General features: G+C 43.7%; 1 protein-coding gene across 9 annotated transcripts in view; it reads left to right on the top strand.

Moving 5' to 3' along the window:
- IL1RAPL2 (interleukin 1 receptor accessory protein like 2) overlaps window positions 1-23,176 on the top strand; it is a 592,622-nt gene that overhangs the window by 252,595 nt on the left and 316,851 nt on the right. The window lies entirely within an intron of this gene.

Raw genomic sequence — 23,176 nt, 5'->3', positions numbered from 1 at the left:
TTTGAGCCTCCTTCGGGTAGGGAAAAGCGGCATATAAGAACCAACTCTTCTTCTTCTTCTTCTTCTTCTTCTTCTTCTTCTTCTTCTTCTTCTTCTTCTTCTTCTTCTTCTTCTTCTTCTTCTTCTCCTTCTCCTTCTCCTTCTCCTTCTCCTTCTCCTTTTTCTTCTTCTTCTTCTTTTATACAGCGAATCTATTCCAGATGCCATATACAGTTTGTATAAGCTGATTATGAAAAGCGTGTAGTATGCATATGCAATACAATTAAACTGGGGGGAAAACGCAAACAGAAAAACAGGGGAAAGCTGTAGACGAAAATTAATTAATATAAAAATAAATCAAATAGGCCATTTGTTCAACTCCATTGCTAGGAAACGTAATTACAAAATGTGATCTCCTTCAAAGGAATCATTCACCCCTTCCTCCCCTTCCCCCATTCTGTAAGTGGTTGAGCCCAATGATGACTCCTCTTTATTTCAGGTGCTTTAGTGGTGTAGCTGAACAGTGAACTTAACTTGCAGGTGTTTGTAAGCAGAAGGACAGGTTTCCCTTGTCTTTGAACAGTTATTTGTTTGGGTGTCCTAATGAGATCTCAATTTGCAGTAGGTAAATAGTGAGCTACTCAAGTACTTTGTCGATGCTGGTCGCAAGCAGCTTGCAAATGCATTTCGTACTTTCTTGTCATTGCTGTTAGCAACTATTACTGTAAAGTGAACTTAACACTTAGGGCCAGCCTTCCATGCCCCTTTAATTAACAAAGGAACCCAGCATCATGAAACAGTGAAGAGCTTCCAGCAGAAGTGCTCTCATGTCCCTGATCCTGGGGTGTTGCCTAGCCAATGTTGTAAAGCTACTTGACTGATAAAGGTCTCCTCAAGATATTATCGTTGGACTCCGCTCCTTGTAGTCAAGTATGTTGCAAGGCAAAGGCCTAGGGAAAAGAAAGGCAAAGCTGAATCTGCAGGCAGTAAAGTCAAGTCTTGGTTCATCTTGTACATCGGGTCATGTTGAGCAGCTTGGTGCCTACAGAGTAGCTGCTTGTGCTAGATCGGTGGTCCCCAACCACTGCCCCCCACCCGCAGTGAGAAACTTCCCAGGCCGCAAGCAAACTGGCCACCAAAGTGGCTGATTAGCTTGTGGCCTGGCAAGTTTCTTTTTGTGGGGGGGGGGGAGAGGGAAGCAGGGCCGCCGGCCCAAATGCACGTGCGCGGCAGGTCCATGCATGTGACTTTGCACCATGAGCGGCCACAAACGCGCATGCATGGCTGTTTCGTGCATGCGTGGCAGTGCCGCACATGTGCAGACCTGCCACGCATGCGCATTTGTGCATGTGCGGCCACTGGATCGCCCTCCCCCCTACCAGTCCACAGCCTTAGAAAGGTTGCAGACCACTGTGCTAGATGACTGGATCATAGCCGGTTGCAGCTGCATTTCCCCAATCCAAGAACTACACAAAATAATAATGAGACAGTGACTTCCCAGGATTGGGAAACGGGGACTATCCTTGATAAATAGGAACAGTTGGAGAATATGCACATCTCTGCTTGCATACACCCAGTTTTCTTGGCCATCCTGCACAGCAGATTGTATTTCAGTTGCTATTTGCTTATCAGCTTTTAACTTTTTGACTCCTTGAGCTCTAGCCAGCAGGTTCATTAAGAGAAAATGCTCATTTCACTCAGGTAAATAAAGGAATACCTTCTGAACTACTAATTAAACGGCTCTGCAGAGCGGCCAAGGTTTTAACTCTAAACAAGGGAGCTCTTGAATGCCTTCCTTTCAGCCAACTGAATAGTATTCTAATGAAAGTGGGAGACTGGTAGCAAAAGTGAAACCTGATTTTAAACATAATACTGGACAGGCTAAAACTGTTTTAACAGTGCCAGGGCTTCATGTGACCAGCTTTGTGTTTAAATTGGACTCTTGGCTGCTGTACCTGTAGGACATCTACCACAACTGCAAATCCCTCAGATGTGAATGTCACATGTGTAGTGGCTGAGGGCCTGGTTTAAATCTGGAGCCGGCAACATGGAATAAAGCTACATGGGTAAGAAATTTGAGCTTGCCTGGTATCACATTTACTATGGGGTTTTTTTTATTTACATCCTAAGATGAATCAAATTTCTGTGCCATTTACTGCAAATACAACAAACAAAAACTGGAATACGCAGTAAATAGAAAATAGAAAGACCTGTGCAACTGTGACTCTGAAACTATAGTAAATAATGCTTCCAAAAGTACAAAAATAGTCATTTATAAATTATCAAAGACAAAACATACTCATTTACAATATTGTTTGATTATTATGAGTGCATAATAGGACAATTCAAGTATGATGCACAAAATTCAGGTAACAGTTCAACAGGTTAGTTCCAAATGAAAATTCAGTAGTCCCCCATTTCACAAGGCGGCCTCTACAGTGGATTTAAATAATTGAGGTGAAACAATGTAATACCACAAGATCTCACAAATTTGAAATTTATAAATTTGAATTTTAAAATAGTAAAGTACATAAATACTATTCTTACCTAACAGAAGTAATAATGTTAACAAGTTCCTCAAGGGAAAATGTATCACAATGACTTAGAAGGTTTCTTCCAAAAATGAACGAATTCTATAATGAAAAATAATGGACAAAAACTTGATTAGAATGATGTATTCATTACAAGATCTATCTTTTGAATGTGGTTTGTGTTTCAGTAATAATGCTTGAACTGCAGATTTTACTCTTGAGTTAGATCTAGGGTTGGGTGCTTGGGCACCCAAAGCAGCTGGTCTCTCCTGGCGCAGCCAGCGCCGCGCCGCGGTAGGGGAGACCGGCTGCTTCAGGCACCAAAGCGTCCAACCCTAGTTAGAACTGTTAGGCTGGCACTGCACAATATGGTTGAAGGTTGCAAAGTCAGACCACCCACATGCTGCATTCTAAACATACCTAGGCGTTTGTTGTAGGAACCAGGTTGGATTTTGTGATTGACCCCTGCCTCCAGAGCAGCTATTTTCTGAGGTGCCCAGCAAATAGATGGAGGATGACTAGTATAGCACACTCCTCGTCCAATGGCAAGGCTCACTGGCAACCAGCCTGGCAAGCAGTGGTTGAGTTGGACATGGGAACATGGGGCGGTGCCAGTGCAAGCATGACAATGTCATTTCTGGGGAAAACCCAGAAGCGACAGCAGGCTAGCTCTAGGAAATACAGAAACTGTATGATAAAACCATAGAGTTTCCAATAATTCCTAGAGCTACCCAGCATCACTTCCATGTAAAATCATAGTGTATCTGACAATTCCTAAAGGGATCCATTGCTATGGTCAGGTTTCCCGTAGAAATGACATTAACCTACAAGCAATGCTGCCAGGTTTTTACCTTTCCTCTGCTGCTTGGAGGGGTGGTGAGCAACAGGAGTTCTGGGTGAGGGATTCTCTACTCCCATCAGGTGCTTAGCAGCTCTATCCGCTGAGTGTCCACAAAGTGATTAAGATCACCAGTTTCACACAACACCTTTTCATGCATGAGATGTTATCTCATAAGCGGCTTGTAGTTTGGATACAGGACGAATCAGTATAAAGTCCACAGAGCTGTTCTCTACTTTAAAATGCATGACCTGAATACATGTTTTAATGGTGAATTTGGGCTTACAATGCTTGACCAGAAAGGGGAAGATCAAATAGATTATTCTCCAGCAAACATGTTTTCTTTGCAGAGATACATAATGCATACAGTCCTAGCTGCCAACCTTTAATACAGTTGGGCCTTGACCTGGTTTTCCTCCAGATGGAACTGTGATATCAATGTTTAATATGGTAGCATATGATGACTGGTAACATAGAACTGTGTAATGATAAATGAAGCATAGGAATCCACAAGTATGTGCAGCTCTGGAACAATACCTTGCCAAGCAAGGATGTGTATGCATTCTGATTTGTAGTCAGAGATGTATTCACATGAGATGGTTTATGCATTAAGAAAGAATGAGCCTTAGGCAAATATTTAACTTAATTCCTAACCTCCTATAAGAAGTACTCTCCATTCCCCTGGCTATGGGCACTACTATACCCTGTTGACAGTGCAGAAATGGGAGTAGGTGGGGATATCTATCAAAGCTTCTACTAGGGAAGCAGGTATCTTTCTTCCTCAGAACAAGGTTATAATTCCCAGTCACTCCGAGTCAGTGGGCACCTATGAAATTCTGACGCATGGTGGTAAGGGCTACCACAAAATGACTGCCATAAGAGGAGGAGCTAGTTACGGGGATTGAGTGGCAGTTTCTGATCTGGTGAGCCGGATTTTATTTTCCGCCCCTCCACATGGAGTCAGCAGGGTGACCTTGGCTCGTCACAGCCCTGATAATGCTGTTATGACCACGCAGTCCCGTTAAAGTTCTCTCAGGTTCACCTACTTTACAAGTTGTCCATTGTGGTGAGAGGAAAAAAAGGCCATTGTAAGCTGCTTTGAGACCCCATCAAGCAGTAAAAAGTATGGTACAAAACCTAAATCATGATCATGATCTTCTTCTTCTTCTTCGATAAGTTAATTAGTAACCCTTCAGCATTTCAGGTAGAAGTTTTGCTGAACAGGATGTCCTTTCATATGAATGTATTTGCCTTGGAGGGAGAATAGTCGCACCTAATAAGGGCACTGCAGCTCTTCTTTTCTGGCATGAAAATGGCCCCAGACGTTTTATGTGTTGAGAGTGGTCCAAGCACGGAAGTGGATAATGCCCTCTTGTGCTCAGCTGACCACAAGGCAGCCCCAATTATCAGCAGGTCACATCTATAGGTTATGCTGGCTAAAATGGCTGCCCTCCCTGGATTATTTGACCTGCTCCCCCCACAGGAGGTGGCAACTATTTGCAAACCCACTGGGCATTTTGCCTCTGTTGGGTTTCACCTACCACCCAGAAATGGGGGTCCCAAACAACTAGGAAGGCCAGCGCACAAGCTTGCCCCCCCTTTGCAAATCCAGCTTCCAGCTTCCATCTGCCAGCTGTGACAATTAAATTCAAACAAGTTAAAACCAGAAAAAACATTGTAACCTCTATGAATAGTAATAACCTAAAGGGAGGGACGATGGGTTCCACTTGAGGCACCGAGGGAGAAAAGAGGCTGGGCCCTCTCTTCCTGCTCCTTTTAATGGCACTCAGCCCGGCCCCTCCCTTTGCTGCTGTTGCCTCGTTGTTCATCACATGGGGTGCTGGGATAGTGAGGCGAACAGCTCTGCCTGCAGCATCCTCCTCAGAGCTCCAGTCCCTGCTGTGGCAAACACCCCTTCACTGTCTCTCAGGAGCACTTGCCTTGCAGGGGGAATAGTCACACCTAATAAAGACACTGCAACTTTTCTTTTTTTGGCATGAAAATGGCCACAGCCATTTAATTGGTTGAGAGTGGTCCAAGCACAGAAGCATTTACATTTCAGGAAATGAAACTTCTGTCAAAGGTTATATATTTCTTTAGTGCAGATGACACTTCTTAAAATCACTTGCTATGCCCCAAAACCATTCTGGAGATTTGGAATGTTCCCTGGGGAACAATTTGATATTTGTTGGATATGAATTTTCCTTATTCAGTAAAACTTATATCTGAATCACTGATTTGATATATCAATTCAAGTTTGGTGAATTCAGGAAACTTTAACTAATTTGGCTCAATTAGCTACCAGACATCTGATCCTGCTGCAGAGAGAAGACTCTCAGGGGATCAGCTGTTTGGTGGGCTGTCTTGGTGGGACCACCTCCACCCCAGCCCAACAAACAGCTGATGCCTGGAGAAAAACCTCTTTGGTGCCTCCAGCTGGCCCTTCCTGCCAGGCCGGCAAGGAAGGGCAGCATACATGCTTGGGGTCTGATAAGCTGGCCCAAATAGGATTGGGGAGGGCAGATAAGGGGCTATGTCAGCTCCCTGACCAATCCTAGCCTGCAGCCAGCCCCAGGAGGGTTGGGGAGGGCAGATGCAGGGCTGACATGTCAACTTTGCACCCCCTCAATCCCAGCCCGCAGCCAGCTCCAATAGCCATTTGGAACGTTCTTTAAATGTCTCCCCAGAAGATCCATCTGAAGCTGTGGAGAGCCTCACACGTGACAGCAGGGGAGAAGGACCTCACCAAACAGCTGATCCTCAGGAGTATTTCTCAATCAGCCAAATCAAGCCTGAAATGGTTTCAGCCTTTTCTGATTTGACCCATTAGAATTAATGGGGATTTTGATTTGGCTTAGTTAAGCTTGAAATAATACCTCAATCAGCATTGATTGGAGTTTTTTTGGACTTATCTAAGTTGAATGACATAACCGTAGTAGAGATTTGGAACTGTATCAGGAGCTGAATGGCCTGAAGCACAGGCCCAGCCAAATGAATTTCTGGGAACGGTGTGCACTTTGGCTGTAGGATCTTCCTCAAGCAAAGAAGAGAATAATGATTTGTTTTTTTTTATTGACCCAAGGGCCATGAAACATGGTATAAATACCAGGATCCAGCCATTTTGGCTGGTCAGTACAGCTTGATGCCTCAACAGTTGCTTTGTTCACAGAAATTCCCAAATTCAATACTTGACATCACTGCTTAAAAGATCTTGGCAGCCAAAATGCCATTCTCGGCTTTAGGGCTTGGAAACCAGCTGCCAGTAATTAGATGGACCAATAATCTGTCTTGTTATAAAGTAGCTTAATTTATTCAGTGACAGGGCACACACTTGGCATACAGATAGCAATTGACCATGGAGCTAACATTTCCCATTTAAAAGATCTTGTCTACTGGGAGGGACCTGTGGAAAATCGCTGCATAGTCAGAATGGACAGTAGTGAGTTCGGCATCAGACAATCTCATGAGTTCCTCCAGTTACTGTTTATACATTGTTTTTCTGCTGCTGTACCCAGCCTTTGGTAGTTTGGAAGTTTTTTGTTATAGCAGGGACCAGAAGAGAAATAGTGCAGGGAAATTTAGGATCCTAGCCTGTCTCTGATATGTAGAGTTTGGAGGAGAAAGAATATGTTATGTTTGCTTTTGGGCCAGTTGTCAGAAAATCAAGGGCCAAAACCATATTTCCCCTACAGCTTTGTTTGAAGCTGTAAACCTTATGTGAACAGACAGCTTCTATGCCTCTCTTTGCTCCCCTGCCCCCACATAAACCACTGGGCTGCAGCCCCTAGCTCTGCCTCCTGGTGCCAGAACTTTTGATTTCCAAGACTTGGTAATCCTACTGACAGAGAGAGAGAGATGAGTATGTGTTCAGGTCCGTATCTTGATCTTCTGCTGTTCTGCCTCACCTGCTTCCCTCTCTGGATATCTGAAGGTCTCACAAAGGTTAGGCTTTTTGTATGTTCAGATTAGAGTTAATTTGAAAGCAGTGGTAAGGAAAAAAACCTCACCATGAAAAAAGTTGAGAGAGGCGCTGTCCAAATGCATTTTTTAAAAATGCAGAAACAAAATGTAGAGCATGGATTTTGCAAGTCATGACCTAGGTGTTAAAATTTTTGAGGGAAATGAAATGCATCTATTTTCTGTGTTTATTTTTCTGGATGCTGCTGGAATGGTGCTCTTTGATGTATATAAGCAGATGAATTATATAATTTTACTCTTTACAGATTCCAAAATATGTTCCCTGGATGGATTTTCACCCACTTTGTCTGTAGTTGCTGTGGATATTTAGTCCACATGAAAAGCCCTTGGCTGTTCCTGCTTAATGCTTCCCCTCTTGCCAGGCATCAACAGCAATTTTTTACGTAGAATGGCAACATATCAGAGAAAAAGGTTAGTCTAGAACAGGGGTAGTCAAACTGCGGCCCTCCAGACGTCCATGGACTACAATTCCCAGGGAATTGTAGTCCATGGACATCTGGAGGGCCGCAGTTTGACTACTCCTGGTCTAGAAGTTTGGTACTTCCTCCTTCCAACTGATCCTTTGAAGTTGAGAGAGAGGGGGGACTGGCTCAGAATTGGCCATTGAGCTTCATGACTGAATAGACATTTGAACTTGGATCTCGTCAGACTTAGTCCAACACTCAGTTGCACCTTTTCCCTAGAAACACTACTTTCTGTGCTGGTTATCTTTTATTTACATTCTTCATTTGTACTCCACCTTTCTCTTCAGTGGGAAGCCAAAGCAGCATATATTGTTCTCTTTTCTTCCATTGTATCTTCACAACAACCTCGTCAGGCAGGTTAGTCTTGAGAGTAGGGTTGCCAGTGTCCAGGTGGTGCTTAGAGATCTCCTGATATTACAGTTGATCTCCGGATGAGTTCTCGTTTATGGATGCCAGCTTCCAAGTGAGACCTGGGGATCCCCTTGAATGACAGCTCATCTCCAAACTACTGGAGAAAATGGATGCCTTGGACTCCATGGCATTATACTCCACTGAGGACTCTGTCTTCTCCATGCTCCATCCCCAAATCTTCAGGAGTTTTCCAACTGGGCCCAGGGGGACCTGGAAAACCTAGATTACATGGACCAAATGACAGCTTTGGAGAGTGCAGTCTTTAGCACTGCACCCTGCTCCTCCCCAAACCCTGTCCTCCCCAGGCTCTACCCCCAAAATCTCCAGGGAGTTCCCAACCCCGAGAAGGCAAGTCAGGCTGAGAATGCGTGGCTGGTCAAAGGTCACCCGGAAAGCTTCCATGGCAAAGTGGGGATTCAAATGTGGATGAAGGTGGGACTGGTCAGAGTACGCCAGGCACAAGAAATGAGGGACCCTGGCAGGGGTTAATGGTGCCAGGTATCCCAGTTGGGCAAAACTGGTCCAACATGCACTCAGCAGGTCAGGACTAAGACCATTTACGCATTGGGAACTTCACTGCCCCAGCTCTCATGCAGGAGTACAAATTGGGGGCAGATGAGGTGCACCAGACCAAATGCTCTCCCGTGTGGGTGCAGGAAGAGGTGGGGCAATCTGCCAGAACTAAAACTCCAGCCTGCAGCCCGGCATGAAACCTCTAGTGCGTAAATGGTCTATGTGACTTCAACTGGCCTAGATGGGAGAACTGGGGATGGGAGAACTGGAGTGGCTCCTGCAGAGCTTGAGAGTGAGGCCCTATGGGGTGGGATGGGGGTCATCTGCTGAAGCAGGGTTGGTGGGTATAGCAGCCTAGGGGGGTGGCTGAGAAAAATGGTTTGGTCACTGTGGGTTGGCCACTGTGAAACAGAAGTTTTGCCACTATGGGTGAAGTTAGCCACAGCTCTGCAGCTCTAATTAAATTGGAGTGTTGAGCCAAGCAATGGAGAGTGCCATCCTTTTCTCACCATGGAACTTTACCCCCCCCCAGATCTTTGGCATCCATCTAACCCTCCTGGTATTCAGGGAACAATGAGCCCCATAGCTCTGGGTCTCCCAGACTGGCACTCTAACCCAGGGGTGGCCAAACTGTGGCTTTCCGGGTGTCCATAAACTACAATTACTATGAGCCATACTGGCAGGGGCTCATGATAATTGTAGCCTAAGGAGGGCTGCAGTTAGGTCACCCCTGTTCTAACTATTATCACACAGGTTCACTATACAGGCTACCATTCAAACACACCATTCTCTCCCCCTGAATATGATGTTTACAAGCTAGCAAGAGGACCAGAGTGTTGTTCTGTTGGTTACTATATCTGCCGTCCATGTTCTGTTGGCTAACTTTCAATATTAGTGCTTTTCTCCACAAGCTCCATTACAACTTTGGAAATGTTCTGCAGAATAAACAGGAAGCAGAGTGGGATGTTTTTGAATAGCCCCCTAACATTGTTTACCATTCTTCATGGATTGGAAAAGAAAATTATAGCCTGGAGACAAATGATATTGTTTCACACCTAAAATTTACATGATTCTTTCTGAATAATAGAGGGATAGCCACATTCCCCCACCCATCCCCTTGCATCCCCATAGCAACAGCTAAATGGTAGCAAGGGAGAAGCTAAGGAATTGATCAGTGTCATTGCCACAACTGCCTTATTTTGCATAGATGCTTCTCCTTCTCCTCCTTTTTGATCCTCTGAATCGTTGCTCTTTCATGTGGAAGGCATTTGTAAATGAAAGGAAAGATAAGCAGGTGCTCCTTGGTCTGCTGATTCTTTTGCTGATCTCTATGACAGAGCAAAGCTCTTTAGCCTTTTAAAATCTTTGTAGCCTTTTTCCTGGAGGTGTTCTACTCCTGTGTCAGACCAAAACTATCCCTGCTGAACCAGCAAAATGCCAGGGGTGGCAGCCTGGATGTAGAGGAAAGGCTGGACGCTACAAGATCACAGCTGGCGGGTGGGGAGGACTTGCCATGTGTCTTTGTCTACTTCATACACCCCATTGAAGTTTCTGTTGACAGAGGACGTAAATCTAGGATTGGGCAAGTTGGGCTTTCCCCCTTCCCACCATAGCTCTGTCAGACCCCAAGTGCGTAGCATTTTTGTCCAAGCAAAAATGGATGCTTGCAATTTTGCTCTCATAGGAGAAGACAAATGACCACTAATACAGCAGTACCCAGTGCACCCAATGTGAGTATTGTTTGGCACCAGGGATGCCAGCTCTTAGTTAGGACATACCTGGAGATTGTGTGGCTAAAGCCTGAGGAGGGTGGCATTTGAAGAGGGGAGGGACTTCAACTGTGTATAATACCATAGATCTCACCCTCCAAAGTGGCCATTTTGTCCTGGTGAATTGTCACCTGGAGATCATCCTAGGAGATCTCCAGTCACCAACAGGAGGCTGGCAACCCTAATTGTCACCCTCAAGATATGCTATATAGTTTAATGGTTTTATTGTTTTATGGTTAAGGGGATTTTATTGTGGATTTTGTGACTGTTTCCTGCCATAAGCTGTATTTTTCAAGAGTGGTGGGTTATAAATCAATCAAACGAACAAATGATGCCCCCTCCCTTTCTCTTGGATTTTAGTTGGAAACTGGAAACAGACTGCGAAGGGCTACTATCATATTAGCTTTCTCTCCATTTTCTTTGTGAAGAGAAATAACTTTAAGCTTATGAATGTTGACCGCTTCAGTCTTATGTTGTCTGCTTTTAAAAGAAATTAGATACCTCATGGGAGCCAAATCTCAATAGTTAGGGCATAATATATCTGTGTTTAATCCTGAGCACATACTCTTGTTTAAGGATCCAATCCTGTAAATGCTCACCTGGGAATAAGTCCCTTTAGCAGCTAGGACTGGGCTCTTGAAAGGCCTTGCTGGATTAGTCCAAGGTCTGCTTAGTCCTGGATTCTTTAAAACAGGGATAGTCAACCTGTGGTCCTCCAGATGCTGGCAGGGGCTCCAGCATTTGCTGGCAGGGGCTCATGGGAACTGTAGTCCATGAACATCTGGAGGACTACAGGTTGACTACCCCTGCTTCAAAACACTCCCAGCAAAAAGCAGATAATGGCTGATCTCCTAAAAATTGGCAAATGGTGCACTGGTGGGCTGCCTTCCTCTTTTTTCACAACAGTAATCTCCTTGCATAGAGAGATACAGATAGTTAGATTCAGTGCTGTTTCTTGCTCCCAGCCATCTCTTTTAAAAAATGTTATGGAACTTGCACGCAACTGAATGAAAATTCCTGAGGAAGGCTGTGGCCCTGCAGCAATGTTTTACCTACGCAAAGGCCCAGGTGCAATTTGTGATACTGCAGTTAAAATACTAGGTCCTGGGGAAGTCCTTTCTCTGTCTGAGACCCTGGGGAGCCGCTGCCCATCAAGGTAAATGATAGTAAGGAAGATGGACCAATAGTCTCCCTCCAAATAAGGTTGCTTCCTGTATTCATAACTGAGCATGCCATTAGGCAGATGGAGTCCCTCTTTCCAAACATGGTGTAACATGTTTTCCTTGGGAAGCCTTTGAGGTGACACTTACAATCATGGGTTAGCTGGTGTCAGGAGCTTGCAAATATTGTACTGAATATGAAAGTACTATTCAGATTGATGTATTATTTATTCTGCATTAAGCTATCAATAGAGCTGGAATCTAACATTGTTAAGGACAAAATTTCATTGGGAAAGAGGCAAATACAGTAAAAATGTGGAGTTGCCTGATTAATCTGTTATATGTTTTTGTCAATTTCTTCCCAAGAGATGTTTATTTGTAAGACATTTCAAAACTGGCGGGAACTGAGGGGGGGACAATCAGCCATTTAAATTAGTTGCAGGATTATAGATATTGCTCTTCCATGATAGGTTTTTCATGCAAAAAGCAAAATGGTCAAATAAATTATAGCTGTTAAAACTGTGGGGTCAACATGTTTAATTTCTGAGCGCATTCTTTACAAGACCAACTTTAATCTCTGTAGTTGGGGCTATGGCACAATGGTACAGTTTCCTAAGATTTCAGCATCTCCAGTTAGAAGGATCAGGTAATGGAATGAAATGAAATTCAATAGGGACAAATGTAAAGTTCTGTATTTATGTAGGAAAAACTAACGACACCAATATAGGATGGGGGAGACTTGTCCTGGCAGTACCATGTCCGAAAAGGATCTAGGAGTCTTAGTAGACCATACATTGAACATGAGTCAGCAGTGTGACTTGGTGGCTTGGGATTTTGGGCTGTATCAAACGGAGTATCATGTCCAGATCACGGGAGGTGATGGTACCGATTTATTCTGCTCTGGTTTGGCCTCACTTAGAGTTTTGTGATCAGTTTTGGGCACCACAGTTGAAGAGGGATGTAGACAAACTGGAGCATGTTCAGAGGAGGGCAACAAAGAGGGTGAGGAGTTCGGAGACCAAGACATGTGAGGAAAGGTTGGGGGAGCTTGGTCTGTTTAGCCTGGAGAGGAGATGACTGAGAGGGGATCTGATAACCCTCTTCAAGTATTTAAAAGGCTGCCAAGTTGAGAATGGAACAGAGTTGTTCTCTCATGCACCGGAGGGACAGACCAGAACAATGTGATGAAATTAATTCAAAATAAATTATGTCTAAACATCTGGAAGAAGTTCCTGATAGTTAGAGCGGATTCTCAGTGAAACAGGCTTCCTCGGGAGGTGGTGGGTTCTCCATCTTTGGAAATTTTTAAACAGAGGCTGGATAGCCATCTGATGGAGAGGCTGATTCTGTCAAGGTTCAAGGGGGTGGCAGGTTACAGTGGATGAGTGATAGAGTTTTGAGTGTCCTTCATAGTGGCCGGGGCTGGACTAGATGTCCCAGGAGATCCCTTCCAACTCTGTGATTCTATGAGATCCACTGCCAATCAAAGTAAACAACACCGACCGTTGCAAGCCACTGGTCAGATTCAGTAGCCAGTATCACGTTACAGTGAACACATGTATACTCTGCATGTTCATGTCTGTTTGTAAGAAAGAGCCAACAGTTGACAGTGAAACCCAGGACCAATAGTGGGATAAAGTAAATTACATGTGTAAATATATATGTGCTGAATGTAACGTGATCATTCCTCAAAGAAAAAACAGGTGTCTCCTATACATGGAAGCCCTGTTCTCAGTAAACACACATACTTTCCATATGATAGATAAATAGATAGGTAGGTAAGTAGGTAGGTAGATTACAAACAGGTGTACACACATGTATTCAGGTCATATTTACATTCCCTATAACATGTGAACGGGGCTAGAATAAGGTGGCTTCATGTGTTCATGTTCATTTATGGCTCCATAGACTGTTTGTTGTGCACTGTTTATCTCCTCTGAGCCTTCAGGATAAGAGAGAAACCCAAATAAGCACTGGAGTTGGGAATTTATTTACTTGGTTTTCTCTGTGTTATGAATGGGTTGTCAGAAATGGGCATGTCGGTGACTGGAAGCCAACTGCTTATGGATGTTCCCATTCTCCTTTCCCAGTGGCGCAATTTGGTAAGTAGAGATAAAGAATAGTTTCATGCCATGAATACGTGTGTGCATGTAAACAAATTAACTTTGGCTTTAAATCTGCTGCTTTGGCATAATGCCATGTTCCTCTTACAGTTATTCCCCACCACTGGTAATAATACAAATGCTGCATGTACATAACCCTTCTAGCTAACGTTTCACAAGGATTCTGCTAAATTCACAACCCATGCCAGTACCCAGTATAGGTCAGTGAGTACACTGTGTCTCCCAGAACCCCAATTCGAAACTACTCATAAAATACATATAAAGCTCAAGACAATCTGTGTTTAGATCCCTGAGGTACAGTTAGGTGCAAAAACTCGGTGAAGAGGAAGAGAATAGGATCAGAGCTGCAATACTGGGGGAAGACGAAGGTTAACTCCCCCTCTCCATGTGCTATTTGAAAAGAACATCCAAGTTATTTTAAGGTGGATCACAATGCAACTATTTCCCTCTCAATAAGAGCTTAAAGAAGCCTTGGCATGTGTGTGCGCATGTGAGTGTGTGATTTTCTGGGTGTGATTTTGAGCCAGGGAAATGTCATGAGAGGAAGACTTAACCCCTTCCTTCCCAGCATTATAGTGCAAATCTGCATTTGGAGAGAGCTTGTGTCTCAGTGATGGAGAACATACTGGGGATGCAGAAGGTCCCAGGTTCAATCCCCAGCATTTCCCATTAGAAAGGGTCAGGTACTGTGATGTAAAAGACTCTAGGGTCTGCCAGTCTTAGCAGATAATACAGACCTGGATGGACCAAGGTTCCGTTTCTGGATGAAGCAGCTTCGTATGTTCATCCCTTGCTATCTTCAGCTGCTCCCCAACTCTACCTCCGCAGAGGTCTGGGGATCTAGTTATGGATCCTCAGTGTCATGGGTTATAAGGCTGTTTCAAAAACAAGCTAATAATTTGTAATGTGGCAATTTCCATTTAAATAGGGTTGGCAGCTCTAGACTGGGGAATACCTGGAGACTCTAGGTCTTATCACCTAATAAGTGTTTATCAGATGTAAAAAATAGATTAAAATTAATTAGTTCCCACCCATTTGGGAAACCCTTCCAGGGCCATCAAGAAACCCCAGAATTTCACAAAACCCTGGTTAAGAAAGCCTGAGGTAGATAAATGTCTTAAAGGCAGGATAGTAGTCTGTTTATGCTTTTTGCTCACTTGTATATCAGTTATGCTAATAAATAGTGCTTCTTTTGTCAGCAGTTTTATTAGCATCTGAAATCACTGTAAGCTTATGTGCAAGTGTTTATTTTCGGGGTCTGTTTTAAATAAACCCAGACAATCTTGTTATCTTGTTATTGCTGACCTTCTTACCGTATCTGACGTGACTGATGACATAATAGCTAATGCAGAAGGATGGCGCATTAATATTTAATAGGGACAGATAGGTTTATTACGGAAACTTGTAAAACCCTCTCACGGCTGTCGGCTGTAATGACTATGTCTGTCGAAAAGGTAGATGCCTGCTTGTTTATTTATGGGATGAAGTTTAGGAAGCCAGGATGATGAAAAGTTAAGCAACTCAGTGGAGCAATTCATCTGAATAATAATCTTCCTCAGTGGCTTTTCGGTCTGAAAATCAATTAAAGTCGGGTATGCTGTTTTATTCATTTTAGATTTAGAGCTTACTCCATTGGCATGAAGAAAGCAGGTTACCAATTAAACAATGATCTGCAGTGAAGCAGAATGAACTCGGAGAGAAAAAAATTAGGCTTAAGGGTATTCAGTTAGTCGATTAGATTAATCAATTTTTCAAATATTTTTGATTTGTTATAAATGTGTTTCTTATTAATTATGTAACTTAAAAAAAACATGTGTTTTTTAACTACAAGAAGGCACAAGATCTTCCAAAAGTGTTTTCAAGGGCAGCCCCATGCAAAAGCACACCGCAGCAGTCTAGATGTAATGAGTGAGTGACAGTCACCAAGTCTTAGGCAATAACAGACCCATTGTACAACTTACCTGAACAAAATATTATAGTTATTACATTTCACTTACGAGTATAAGCTCTTGCCTATGTGATATTGGCTCTAATTATTCTAAATATGACTCTGCCTAATTGTAGATATTGTCTGTCAATCACTGAAGAAGATATAGAAAATGGTATAAGAATACCTGGAACCCGTTTTGGTTGCTGGAAATTATTGGATATTGATAAGTTGAAAATTAGAAATATATTCATTTTAAAAGAAAAAAAGACTTTAATATATTTGTGCCTTTTTGAGTTCGATTTTTGACTTCTTGTTAATCTCCAGGTGGTGGCTGGAGATCTCCTGATATTACAACTTATCTCCAGGTGACATAAGATGGACTCTATGGCATTATACCTATTCTGAAGGACCCCTGCTTTCCAAATATCCACTTTCCTCAGGCTTCACTCCCAAAACCTCTACAGCTGGCAATCTTATAGGCACATCTTCTCAACTTTCTGAGCTAAACCAATTTTGCACCTTCTTCTAAAAAGCCAGTTCTATGAATTCCAGCCCTCTGTCTCAATATTCTAGTGTAGGGATCCTGAACCTTTATGAGCTTGCCGGAACCTTTAGAATTTTGACACAGGATAGAGAGTGCAACCACTAAATATCAAGGGGTGAGATTAAGCAGCACTATATCACTAGCTCTTCACCTTTTCAGGCAGATGCGCTATTTAGTATAAGTTGATCAGGTGTATCGAATCTGGCGGGACGGTCACACCTCTAAGCCAAATGTCCCGCATCCCACCATATTCTTTAGAAGTCCTGCTCCCGGCGGCCCGAGTGCCATTGCTATTGGCTAGGCAGTCCTCTGCCCCCCAATGCTTTCTCTACCTCCTCTGAGGATGCACCGGGGACAGGCTGGCTTATGCAGCCCCCACTGGCCAGCTCGACCACCGGAGCGAGAGCTTACTTGCCGCGTCAAGGTCAGGAGCTGAAATTTGCTGCCGCTGCCACAACAAGTCAGAGTGGCCAAGCCCGAGGGGAGAGTGTGCCGGGCGAACACGAGAGGGAGAGAGTGTGAGAGAGGGGCCCCCGCTGAGCTTTGCGACCGAGGAGTTGCAGCCACCCTCCTCCCCTCTTTAGCAGATCACCAACCAATCAGAATACTCCATGAGCGTGGACAAAGTCACCAGCCACTCCGCCCCACCTCCGGAAACTGAAGGGCGGGAACAAGCTGCAGCCAATTGGAGAAGCAAAGGCTATTTCGTAAGCGGAAATTAAGGGAGAAGCCAAGCAGAGCGCCGAAGCAAAAGCAGCAGCAATGAATATCCTACTGAAGAAGTCGTAGCATGTGAGAAACAAGGACAATGCCACCCGGGTGCGGCGGGACGAAGCTGAGGCTGAAGCCCAGCACCAAAAGCAGTGAAGCCCAAGTCCTGCTGGCTGAACAGGAGGTGAATAGCCCTTACAGCGCATGCGCCGCCTGCCTAGCAACGCAGTAGCGTCCCTGTTATGGAAGTGGAGGGACCTGTAGGTGTTGCTGAGGTGTTACTGAGCCTTGAGGCATTGCTGAGCCTCAGCCTGCATGTGCACCACTGGGGGAGGGGCGCTTGACCACGGGTGCCTCCTCCTCACTGGTCCTTGAGGTAGGGGGCTCTTCCCTGCTTACAGCAGGGTGGGGGAGACAGAAATAACGTTGCCAAATCCATTTCCTGTCTCCGAGGGGGAGGGAGGGCCCACCACCATTGCTGCCACTGCTGAGGGGGAGGGGGGAGGGGGAGGGGGAGGGGGGAGGGGGGAGGGGGGAGGGGGAGGGGGTTTTACCCCACTTTACCTCCATCAAATTGTGGTCACCTTAATTAAGCAGAATGTCTTTAAAAATATTTACTTGATATACCCAATTTACCTTCAGTCACGCAGTGAAGATCCTTATACTTGTTGGTAATTGCCTCATTATGAACTTTTCTTTTTAAAAAAATTCTGCACAGCCAATTGGTTCTTCAGTGCCCAGTGAGAAGCTCTTCTGGTTAGAAGCCCCGCCCACTTTTAGGAAACACTTGGCGAGTGCCAGGAAAGATGTTGGTAGGCGCCAAAGCAGCTGCTTTGATTTTCAGGGGCTTCCTTCAAGATAGGTAAGACGCCCTCCAGTATTTATTCCCTCCATCAACATACCCGGTATGATAGCTATTTTGCTATGAAACAGAATTAATATCCATTCTGCTATGAGTAAACAGTGATCAGAAACTGAGTACTACAAAAGATCTGAAGATTAAGGGAACCAATTAATGGCTCTGCCAGCTTCATCTAAATACTTCTGCATGAGAGCTTTGCCAAATAACAACAACAAGAAGATCTATGCAAAGCAGTCAGCTTGAATTAAGATTATCAAAGAAAAGTAACTTTGATTTTTACATTTGGGAAGCATGAATCACTGGAGAGTGCTGGGGCTATTTTTTTTAAGTAAACACTTTAACAACATGAAGTATTTTCGCAGAATCAAATTTGTTTGACATCAAATTAATGTTTTAAAAACTAAACTTAGCTTTGAACTTATATGTACCTGTAGCTAGAGTGATATTAAAATGATTAAAATGACTCTGATTTAATAAAAGCTGGCTGGTCAAAAGACCTACATAGCCGTCATCCTGGAGGTCAAAACAAACTGGAGCAGAATTAAGAGAGACAATTTTAGTGGCAGAGGCACGTTTGATTGCCTAGTAAGGTTTAGTATCTAACTTATAATATTAGAGTTTTAAGACTCTATGAGGAAGGATATGTTCCCCTTCCTCTCCCTACAATAGACTTACTGTGAGTTAGGCAGGGCTGAGAGAGTTCCAACAGAACTGGTTTACTAGAACAGCTCTAAGAGGACTATGACTAGCCCAAGGTCACCCAGCTGACTGTATGTGGAGGAGCTGCTCTTAATCACTACATCACCAAGTTAGGACTTGAGAGAAGCTGGGGAGTGAAAAGTAGCCCAAGAATGTGTGCTCGAGATATTCTCAGACATTCCCTATTTCTTGATTACCCCCGGTGATTGAAGGCTCCTGGGACTGTCTCAGCGGTGTTTGCTTTACGCCCCCAGTGGGCCTCCTTTCTCCTTTCAACCGGCAATGTCTGCTTGTCTCATTTTATTTCTTCCCTAGACTAGATACATATCTACCTTCCCTTCTTTTTGGTATCCTCTGCAGTTAACTTAAAAAACAAACAAACACCTTTCTCCTTGTTACCTTTATTTGCTCATTGCCCCCGCGTGGTCTTCCCTTATTGTCAGTGAAATTCATTCCGTGTTGACCATGCCAGAAGTTAGGTTGCTCCTTGTGTAAGGTGACCAGATTGTCCCACTTTTGGAGGGACATCTGGGGGCACCTGGCAAATTGTACTTATGTTGAAATTTAAAAACATATATTACAATACTATTTTTGTGTTCTATGCATTCTATGAAACTTTTTTGTTGCTCCATATAGACCAAATTTTTAATCGAGAACCCCCCCGGTCAATGGTGTCCCACTTTACCAATGTTAAAATCTGGTCACCTTATCCTTGTGGGGACACTTCTGATTGTAGCTACCTAAAATTTCCAGGGGGAATGTATCCTCTCATGCGCCAGTCATGCTGCTGAGTAAGGGTCCTTGAACTTGCTACGATGTTTATATTTTGTTCATCAACAAACGTTAGCTGCTACCTCCCCCCCCCCAATGATGCTAGAAATAATTGACTAGAGATGAGGTAATAGAGCCTGTTATAGAATGATTTTTTTGTTTGTGGTTCTAAATCTTGACAAAATATATTTGTCTAACAAGGGTTAATCGGTTTTCTAAATTCTGATATATTGAAAACCTTCCTGGTGACCAGTAGACATCTGCTAGGGTGCAGAACTGTTTCCTTCAGGGAAGTGTGCCTTAATGAATTTTTGACATTACTGTCACATCCGCTCAGCATTTCCCTGCCATCTCTCACTTCTGATTAACTTTTTCTGAATTGACAGCTGCCATCAAAACTGCTGAGGTGGCAACTTCAGGCTTGTCCCGGCTTTGCAAGGTTGAAGCATTTTACTGGTTGGCCACATAGTAGAAAACTGACAAGACTTGGAGGAAAAAAAACTGGGGTACATTCACTTAACCCTCTCAGGTGCCAGGTCACCAGTGTTACCTTGGGGATTTTGGGAGTCGTTGGCCTTCAGACATACCCCCACCCCCAGTTCCCAGGAGAGGTTCTTGTTTTTCATGAGTGCAAAGTTCAGTATGATATTGTAGGAATGTGGATGTTTGGGGAGAAATAGTAAGGAGTTTTCAGTCTTTATTGAACACACTAAAACTGGAAAAAAATACAGTTCACATACTAACTCTAAGAAATTACTCTGCTGCAGTAAACTGGATATATAATGAGATCACACAATTGTGCAGTTTTGACCTGGGTCTTCCTATTTATGCCAAAGTCACTTGCTGTCCTTTTGAATAGTTTTTGTTACTGAGCCAAATTTTGGAATCATTGTCGCCATTGCTCTGTTATTGCAGCAATATTCAAATGCATCTTCCCATTGGGGAATATGTCGGCATCCAAGCTGTCAGGAGATTTGAACATTTTTTTGTTTGAAATGCTACTGAGGAGCCTAGATGAGTAGGCAGGTCAGACAGATGTCAATGGGCTAGGAGATGCGTAGATGGTCCTAATTATGCATTTGACTACATTTCCAGCTGTGTAAGATCCAGAAGGTACGTTTCTTGAGGAAACACTATTATAAGGGAGATTTTTGAATTAGCTCATAAGAATATGTGTTGGAAGACCTGATCATCACCTGTAGCCAGCAGCTGATGAGACAATGGACCCCCTGAACAGGGCGATTCAGGGTTCCCATGGAAACCAGGTTACTTCTTCATATAGTAGTCTTAATTTTTTGACCTTAATATCTAAACATGGCCTTCTCTGCAGTGTAGCCATCATGAAATCTGGGAAGATAGTGGGATTCAAAAACCAGCTTCTCAAGCATTGCGGGTGTTTAAGTACATCACTAGTGGCAGTATGAGACTGTCAAAATCATGTGTTTTTGCCATGTTTTGTCATGTCATAGTTGTGCTATGCTTTGCCACGCTATACCATGACATTTATATTGATTGGAAAAATTTCTGTGATGTCTAGTTATTAAGTAATCAATGATCTGCACACAGACCAGAGTTATAATGATTTATATATAAACATACATACAATAAATTGTATTTTTTACTTACACCCCACAAAAAGTCACACAAATTCTGTGACAACAAAAGGTAGAATTCTGCAACTGCTTTGAACTATAGATTCAAGTATGCAGTGAATCCAGTGGCACCTTTAAGACAAAGCAAGTTTAATTCTGGGTATAAGCTTTTATGAACATGGCCATCTGGCTAGTGTACCATGCACCCAATGCACCTCCAGATGCCCTGCCCACCCTGATAGAGGCTGCAGCAGCCTGGACATTATAGTTCCCTAGACTATTAATTCTGGGAGACTTTAACATCCATGCGGAATTGCCGTCCTCTGGCAATGGGCTGGACCTGGTGTCAGCCATGGTGACACTAGGGCTCTTGCAATTTGTTGTTGGCCCTCCCCACCAGGCCGGTCACACCCTGGAGTTCATTTTTGGCACAGGGTTGAGTGTGGATCGGGTCATGAAAACTGTCATGCCATGGTAGGATCACAGTATCCTGAAGTCCTGGCTAAGGTTACCACCTCCCTCTTAGTTGGGCACCGAGCAGATTTGAGCCCCTCCACCAGGCATTTGCTTGAGGCCAACTGACCAACAACACCCACTGGTACCCCACCCTGCCTCAGACACCCATGACTGAAATAATCTGGTCTATCCAAGGATTCTGTTAAAGTTGCTGTTCATGCTGAAATATTGTTCTAGTTAATATGTTATGTTATGATTGTTATATTTGTTATGATCTATGTAATTACCCTATGACGTTTTATGTAAACTGCCCAGAGCTGTATGGAAGGGCGGTATAAAAATCCAAATAAATAAACAAATAATAAATAAATAAGCATTAAGCAATTTGCTTGATGTGCCCTTAATTCTACATCTAATAGTAATGGGGAGGAGCAAGGAGTTATGAAGAACGCAGAACTCCTCCCTTCTGACTTGTGGACACCCATTGGGTATTGCAATTCACTAGGCGGACTGACTGCAAAACAGTGGTGCTAATGATAGTTTGTGTATTATGGATAGTTTTGTTGGTCTCTTGTTAGCTCCCATGGAACCAAGACATTAAAAAGTGTTGGGACCAGGACTAGGCAGCAGTAATTGTGTGTCCCCCATTCCATAGTCTACGTATCAGTGGAATGCATTGTGAATAAAGTGATCTGAGTGTTGGACAAGCATTGGGGAGACCCATGTTCAGTTCTACCATGAAGAACTTAAGTTCACTGGCTGATGTTGGGCCAGTCACCTTCTTTTAGAATTGCCTACATCACAGGTATGTTATGAGGATAAATCAGAGGAGAAGAACCTTAAATGATCCCTGAGCTCCTTGGAGGAAGGGTGGGATAAAAATATGAGAGCTATTTGGCAATGTTCCAAATTAGGAAAGCAGTCAGCAGGGTAGGACAAAAGGGCAAGGGACAGGGAAGACAGCAGAAGGGGAGGGAAGCAGTCTGGGGGTGTATGTGTGATAACAAGTAGGATGATAGGCAGGCACAAAAGCTGAGGAAAGCAACCAAGCAAACTGCAAAGAAGAAGCAGTCATAGCTGCAGTTCATCCAAGCTGAGTCAGGGATTCTGATGCAGGTTGCTTAGTAGGATGTTGGAGCCGGTTCGCTCCTTTGTTGTCCTCTGACTCTGCAGAGTTTGGTAGGTGCTTTTGATCAGGTGCAGTTCCTTCCCTGATCAGCTGTCCTGGTGGTGCAGTGAGTTGTATGCCTGGCCTGGTGCAGATTTAATTCATGCAGCATCTGCTAGACCAGGCTTTCTCAGCCAGTATTTTGTGTTAGTTAATTTTAATGGGTTTTAACGGGGTTATACTGGTTTTTATCATTTTATTGTGTACCGCTGCAAGTCCAAATGGAAAGCAGCGGTATATAAATACAAAAATCAATAAATAAAATCAATAAATAATAATACTGTGATATCATTAAAGCTGTTTTTGATTCGTGTTTGTCATTTAAATACAGCGAGCTGACTTTGTTTTCTTTGCATATAGATGTCGGTTCTGATGAAAGGAAATGAATGTGGTATCCTTTGTTAATTTGGCAGAGCTTCCCACATAATTGTTTGGAGGTGATGGACCTGAGTAATCAGGGATCAGACTGCATGCAATCAGATAGCAGGGTCCACAGGGCCTTGGCAAACTCTCTGGGAACACAGGTACTTCCTGAGTGTAGCTGTAACTATTTCATAAGTTACTGTGTAGAACAGGGGTAGTCAAACTGCGGCCCTCCAGATGTCCATGGACTACAATTCCCAGGAGCCCTTGCCAGAGAATGCTGGCAGGGGCTCCTGGGAATTGTAGTTCATGGA

This window comes from Paroedura picta, chromosome 13 (assembly GCF_049243985.1).
Source record: "Paroedura picta isolate Pp20150507F chromosome 13, Ppicta_v3.0, whole genome shotgun sequence".
Classification (NCBI taxonomy): Eukaryota; Metazoa; Chordata; class Lepidosauria; order Squamata; family Gekkonidae; genus Paroedura; species Paroedura picta.
Note: the sequence above shows the minus strand (reverse complement) of the source record. Positions and strands in the feature narration are given on the sequence as shown.